This window comes from Myxocyprinus asiaticus, chromosome 22 (assembly GCF_019703515.2).
Source record: "Myxocyprinus asiaticus isolate MX2 ecotype Aquarium Trade chromosome 22, UBuf_Myxa_2, whole genome shotgun sequence".
NCBI classification, from domain to species: Eukaryota; Metazoa; Chordata; class Actinopteri; order Cypriniformes; family Catostomidae; genus Myxocyprinus; species Myxocyprinus asiaticus.
The window spans coordinates 31,339,726-31,347,870 of NC_059365.1; positions in this window are offsets into that span (position 1 = coordinate 31,339,726).

The window sequence follows — 8,145 nt, forward strand, 5'->3', positions numbered from 1 at the left end:
GATTTAAAGTAGACAACAGGATTTCTTAATAATAATAATAATAATAATAATAATAAAAAGGCTGATTTGCACTGTGTAAATAGCGTTCAGATACTATTTTCACCCCTAATTAGATGCTAACAGGACATCACTGCAGTGTGTTTATTTAGAGTCCCACAGACACCCTACACCAGGCCTATTCAACGGGCGGCCCATGGGCCAAATCCGGCCCGTTTGAAATTTTCAGTTGTCTTAGGGTCTGTTAACACCAAAAGTGTTTGTGTCTGATCATGCTGTTTTTCAATTATTTTCATGTGTAAACTTATGCTAGACAGATGTCGAGCCAGGTCTCTGTGTTTTTACAATGTCTCATGGAGAAACGCCATGTTTTTAGACATTTTCAGAGGTTGCGCTAAAAATAATCCATAATTTTGACAAAATGGGAAGATTAAAGTACTAAAATCATGGATGACTGAAAAGCGTGAGTTTGGAGAAACAGAAAAGTTCTATTCATTAATTTGGTCAAGAAATGTGTATTTTCGATTTGAAAAGTCAAAAGTTTAAATCAATAAATCACTCTTATTATTCAATAAAATTTTAGCATTAATCAAATTTACTCCAATTTTAAAGCACTTTTAATTGATTGACTGATTGATTTATTTTTCCAAATTTCCTGCTGTAAAGAAAAAACTGTCAATGTTTTATTTATATAGTGAACAAATATTATAGGCCTTTTATAACACAATATCTGATAGAAGCTTTATGTTTACAGAATATTTTAGCTTGGCTCTCATGCCCTGCAGATTTTTTCCATCTGGCCTACTTGTCTATGAAGTTGAATAGCCCTGCCCTACACTAACCTCTACCCCTAAACCTAACCCTAACTTTCTCTTACAAAAAATAATCATTGTTTTAATACAGTAACCATAGTATTACCATGGTATTTTATAGTAACCACTAAAATGTGGTTACTCTGTTAACACCATACTACTGAAGTAACACCATGGTTAATTGCATTAAAACTAAGGCTTCCTCCAAAAACATGGTTGCTACAGATCAAACCTTTCTCTCCACTCTCTGACCTTCATCGTGACCAAATCACTGCGAGGAAATCAACATTTACATTCATTTAATTTATTATTATAAGTGGTATTTAAGAAAAATATTAAGAGTGGAGACAGGAAACAGGATGGGGAAAACTGGGTCAAAAGGTGGATTAGAACCAAGGTCATCCGCCTTTACAGAGACACTCAAGAAACAGTTTGTCTTTAATTTCTTTGATTCCACCAGACTATTTCAGTGCAAATAGCCGCACTGTGTGGCAGGTATTTACACCTGGTGCAAATAGTCACTCTATGATAATGATAATAATAATAATAATAATAATGTTATATTATTGATATTATTTAAGTTTCTAATGCTTTCCATCATTACTACGCTGAGATGCGAGTGGAAAAAGCAAAAGCATCATAACAGAATGCGCATGTGCGAGAACATGACGAGAGAGGGATCCCTTCTAGACACGACCTTGGCAGAAGTCCATCAGTAAAATTATGGCTAACTGAACTGACCAGTAGCCTAGTTCAGCCTACATCTAGAAGGTTTAGGTATACCCTGAAAAACAAACTCTCTGTATTTGAAGAGATTTGGTGTTGTTTTATATCATATTTTGATAAACATGGTGTCTAGTTTTATATACGCTTCAGTCCACCTGACTAGATAGCACTCTTTATGTGGATTTGAGAGGGTTTTGGGTGGGAGGAATGTTTGGTAATATTTACAGGCATTTTATTTTGCTGTATCTTAATACAGGTTCCTTGATTGTTTCTCTCTCTCTCTCTCTCTCTCTCTCTCTCTCTCTCTCTCTCTCTGTCTTTTTTGGGTTTTATGTGAATGGGCACCCCCAGTTCCAGTTGGATGCCAAAACGATCAAGGGGGCTCCCTACCCTCCCTACCCAGGTCTGACAAAAGACAAACTGCCCATCCTAAAGATCAAAATGACCCCCCAAAGATTGCATCCTAGTACTGGCCCTAAGTAGCTACTAGTAAATGAAATTATTACAACTTAGTTCTTAGTCCAAAATGCAAGGTTGGCCCTAGCATTTTAGGGGCCCTAAGCAGATTTTTCACAATGGGGCCTCCCTACCTACAGGTCCCATAACCAAACACACCCAAATTATGGTAAGGTTATGTAATTTACACAGTGTAAATAGTGGTACATGCTATTTGCACCCTGGTTTAAATTTGGGCAGATACGATTCACACAGCAGTGTTTTATAATGTATTATAAATCAGTGTATAAAATATCAACATATTCAGTGTAAGTAGTATAAGTTTTGTGATGGAACTTAAATACTTCGCTGGCAGGACGAAATGCATCTGTCACGTAATGGTGCCTCATCACTGTTGACTTTAAATTAAACTTTAGAGAGACCAGTTTCTTCACAGTATGTGCACAGTGGTGTCATTGCAAGTCCAGGAAGCGGGTAAACGCATCATCGTCATGACCCTTGCACTCCACGGGCCCGTGAAATGCTGAGTCGCTTCAGTGCCAAACCCTCAGTGAGCCCTCCTAGTCACAGTGAGAACACATGTTTACAACCCCAATTCCAAAAAAGTTGGGACAGTATGAAAAATGCAAATAAAAACAAAAAGTTGTGATTTGTAAATTATATTCACCCTTTGCTATGTTGAAAGCACTACAAACAAACATTTTATGATGTTTTACCTTGTGAAATTTATTGCTTTGTTTTTTAATGTACAGTAATTTCAAATCAGATGATTGCCAAATACTCCAAAAAAGTTGGGACAGTCGAGTGTTTACCACTGTGAAACATCACCATTTCTTCTAATAACACTTATTATTTTTATTTATTTATTTATTTATTTAACCCCCACTATTACCCCTCCCCACCAACCACCAATCACCAACCCCACCCTGACCCCCAACGAACACCCCTGTGGTCACACATAATAATACGCCAAAAAAAAAAAAGAAGAAGAAAAAAAGAAGAAAATATAATAATCATACATAATTAAAACTATACTTCTCTCTCCACAGCCCCTCCCCAAGAGTCCCCCAAAAATGCTAAATAACTACCCCATTTCCTATCAAACAAATCCAAAAACCCCAGCCTTCTACATGACACCTCCTCGAAAGCTGCCAACCTCCCTATCTCTGCACACCACTCCAGAAATGAAAGCGCTCCAGCTGACTTCCATCCCCTTAAAATAAGCTGTCAGTCAGTCATAACACTGGTTACAACCCAATTTTTTATGTGTTTATCCCCCATACTGATGACTACCCCATCGTCCAAAATACATAGTCTGGGGCAAAATTAAATTTGAGTGCCCAATACGTCACACATAAAACTCTGAACCTTCAGCCAAAATTCTTGGATCTTAACACACCACCAAAAAACATAGGTTGTGTCTCCATCTTCTGATTGGCATCACCAGCAGGTGGGTGTGTCTTTAAGGCCAAGCCAATACAATCTAGAGGGGGTCCAACAGAATCTATGTAAAATCTTGAATTGCATAAGGCGCATCTCTTGATACAGACTTGACATTTTTTAGAATCTTAGCCCACTCTCCCTCCTCCAATACCAAGTTTAAATCTTTCTCCCATAATCTCTTAATAGAAGTTAAAGCTCCATCCCCTAGACTCTGAATTAGCAGGGAGTAATACACTGATGCCTCATGACCTTTTGCAAAAGCAGTAATCACCTTTACCAGAGTATCTGCCACATCTGTCACAGGGGGGTGCAGGACCGGAGTGGGATTCATATTCAGCCCGGGATGTCATGTCCAAGTCAGCCCGCACCCAAAAGGGGGGTTGGAGGTGAAGATGATAACAATAAAACAAGATCACAGCAAAAATATGCAATATATGTAATTACTTGAAAATTATTTAAGCTCTCCATGTCATTATACCACATACGGAATTCACTAAGATTTTCATTTTGTCATAAGACATCATTGTATGTGTTGTAAAAATAAGTGAATGTTAAAGGGATATTTGATCATTTCCTCACCCTCATGCCATCCCAGATGTGTATGACATTCTTTTGCAGAACGTGAATGAAGATGTTTAGAAGAACTGTTGGTCCATTCAATGCAAGTAAATGAGAAGCGGTGAGAAACAGATAAATAATTAAGTCATTTTTTACTATAAATCTCCACTTTCACTTTCATAAGCACTCTTCTCTCTTAAGAGTTCTTCTTCTGTTTTTGGTGATTTACAAAAGCATATTGCCCCCTACTGGGCAGGGAGGAGAATTTATAGTAAAAAAAAAAAAAAAAAAAAAAAACAATATTGACCTGTTTCTCACCCACCCCTAACATATCGCTTCTGAAGACATATATTAAACCACTGGAGTTGTATGGATTACTTTTATGCTGCATTTATGTGATTTTTGTACCTTCTGAGTTCTGATCACCATTCACTTGCATTGAAAGGACCAACAGAACTGAGAAATTCTTCTAAAAAGCTTAATTTGTGTTCAGCAGAAGACAGAAAGTCATACACATCTGGGATGGCATGAGGGTGAGCAAAAGATGAGAGGAATTTCATATTTGGGTAAACTAAGTTTATTTTAAAGACTATCTAGGCACATAATAACACTGTAGAACTGTAAATGTTTATAACTCTTTCAAGATGTACAGGCTCACACTTTAAATGGTCAGTGCTTTGTATTTTAGATAATTAAAATAGCAACAGATCCAGTGAAACAATTAAGGTTGAGTGATTGTTTTGAAATTTTTACATGCCATTCAAAAACGTGCCATTTTACAATGATAAGAGTGAAATAAAAGACTAAAAATAACACATTTGTACTTTTCTTTTACTTGGAATGTAAATGTTCAGGACAAAGGCAAAATGGTTACTGTCTCTTTAAGAGGGTTTTATCGCATGATACAACATTGAAGGCACTTTGTGCAGTTTGTTTCGTTCAGTTTAATCTTTTGAGAGCTGTAAAGTCCCATTTTTTTCATACCGTGTCGTGCTGTTGCATCTGTATTCATTTACTTTAAGTATTCTGTTATTTTGTGGCTATTCCCAAAAATAGTACAGAGCAGGTGGCACAGCACTGAGATCCAGGAATCCCAAAATGTTGAACCAAATTTTCAAAGGATCTCAACACTCCACTCTCATATAGGTCTCCAAGTGTAGTAACCCACCTCACAATCCACTCTGACTAGCAGAAAGGGGACTTATTAATACATAATTTGGGGTTCAGCCATATGCTAGAGGCAACATTAAAATAAATGTCGGAATTAAACAGTCTGGACACGTTTGTCCATACCGAGTGCAAATGCGAGATAACGGGGTGTAACTTCTCCAATTTGTTTGATAGAAAGGCTTTGCAATGGCGAAATAGTGGCAAGAACGTCCTGTTCAATACAAAACCAGGGAGGGGCTCTCTCAGGTGGAAGCGACCAATGAGCCAAATGTCTGAGACCGAATGCATAATAATAAAAACAAAAACTTGGATAGGCCTAGCCCACCTTTGTCAGTCGGCCTATGTAACTTATTGAAAAGTAATCTAGGACGCTTACCATTCCAAATGAAGGACTTTGCTATTCTAATAAATTGCTTGAAATAAGAGAGGGGGACATCTACAGGGAGAGATTGTAGCAGGTAGTTAAATTTGGAATACAATTCATTTTAAGAACATTAACCTTCCCAATCATAGATAAATGTAATGAAGTCCACCTGCCCACATCGCTCGAAAACCTTTTTATTAAGGTGTCAAAATTAACTAATAAAATGCCCAAATACTTAATGCCCTGTTTGGGCCACTGGAAGGCGCCTGGCTGAAAAGCCGTTACTGAGCAGTACGCTGTCAGAGCCAAAACTTCGGATTTAGAAAAACTGACTCTGTATCCTGAGAACTTAGAAAACAAATTAATAATTCTGTGGAGGCAAGGCATAGATCTAATGGGGTCAGAGACGAATAATAAAATATCATCAGCGTAAAGCAAAAGCTTATGCGCCATACCTCCCACCACCACCGCTGGAAAATCATCTTCCCTTCTTATCGCGGCTGCTAATGGTTCCACGGCAAGACAGAACAATAATGGGGAAAGAGGGCAACCCTGCCGGGTGCCCCTATCCATTTGTTTGTACCGCCACTTCCGGGTGTCTATAAAGTAACTTAATCCATCCAAATAATAGTATTCCCAAACCCGTATATTTCCAAAATGTTTAAAAGGTAATCCCATTCTACCATATCAAAGGCCTTTTTGGCGTCAAGTGAGATTGCAGCGACCGGTGTCTGATCATTCACCATTGACCACATGATATTGATGAAACGCCTAATGTTATCAGAAGAGCTGCAGCCCCAAACAAACCCCACCTGATCTATATGTATAAGAGATGTCATAACTTTACGTTATCGGTTAGCCAGAATTTGTGACAATATTTTTACATCTAGCTGGATCAGGGAAATTTGACAGTAACTCTTACACTCGCTTGGATCTTTGTCCTTTTTAAGAATCAGACTGATCCGAGCTTGTGTCATGGTTGGCGGAAGCTTTCCATTCTTTAATGATTCTGTATGAACGTCTCACAAAAGTGGAGCCAGTTCTGTAGCATAAGATCTAAAAAAATTCAGCGGTAAAGCTGCCTGGCCCCGGAGCCTTGCCCATAGGCAAGGCCTTAATTACCTCGCCAAGCTCCTCCAAGGTTTTCTCAGAATCAAGAGAATTTTTTTGCTCAGTTATCAGATTAGGGAGTTCTAATGGTTCCACAAAGTTTCTAATATCTTCATCAGTAGACAAAGATGTGGAACTATAGAGATCAAGATAGAATTCTTTAAAAGCATTATTAATATCAATGGCCGAGGTAAATATTTTTACCACCAGCAGATTTCACTGAGGGAATGGTTGAAAAAGACTCTCTCTGCTTTATATATCTAGCCAAAAGCTTCCCTGCTTTGTCCCCGTCTCAAAGTATGACTGTCTTGCCCTGAATAGCCAAAACACCACCTTCCGTGACAAAATACTATTATATCTGTATTTCAATTGGGTCAATTCTCTGAGGCCATCAGACGACATTCGGTGCTTCAGCTCTGACTCCATGAGCTCTCGTGCTTTAGATTTTTTGGTGAATGAGGCATACTGTATGATCCGAGCCCTTAGAACCGCCTTAAGTGCCTCCAAAGCCACGCCCACAGAGGATACAGAGGACCAGTTGGTCTCCATATAAATATTGATTTCAGTCTTTATCATTTGTTGGAATTCAGGATTTTGCAAAAGGGATACATTGAAGCCCCACTATATGATTTATTTTTCTCTGTATGTGACAACATCTCTAAACTCACCAGGGTGTGATCTGAGACTAAGATGTTTCCAACTGAGCAATCAACAACAGATGAAATGAGGGACTTAGATATAAAAAATTTTTTTTTTTTTAAACTATTCTAGAATAAATCTTATGGGCTGATGAAAAAATGTATAGTCCCTATCAGATGGGTTCAAAAGTCTCCAAATATCTGTAAGACCAAGATTTTTACACATCCTGTGAAGCGTCAGTGTTACTCTAGGGTGTTAACACACTTTTGCTTCACTATGGTCAAGGACTGAGTCCATCAGTAGATTAAAGTCTCCTCCCAATATTAAATTGTGAGGGGTGCCTGCGGCTTGCAACATCCCTTCAAGATCTATAAAAAAAACCCTGATCATCAGTGTTAGGTGTGTAAATATTAGCCAAAATCAACCTTTGCCCCTGAATTTCTGCTAAAACAATAATGACTCTTCCTAATTTATCTTTAATCTGTTTGAGACATTTGAATTGTAGATGCTTACTTATCAGTGTAATGACTCCCTTGCTCTTACTTGAGCCAGCATTAAAGAACAAATGTCCACCCCATAGCTTCCCAAATTTTTCAGCTTCCTGTGGGGAAAGATGCATTTATTGAAGAAACACTATATCATATTTCTTACATTTAAGAAAAGAAATAACCTACCTTCTTTTTATGGGGTACCCCAACCCATTCACATTCCACGTGGAGAGAGACAGTCCACTCATATTAACATCTGACATTTTGACATATTTGAAAAAATAGACTGTGTCTCAAAAATAAAACTATAAATACCACATTCCAACATTAGTGCAACAATCAAACCCCAAACTTCCCCCCGAATCAAACAAACAGAAAAAGA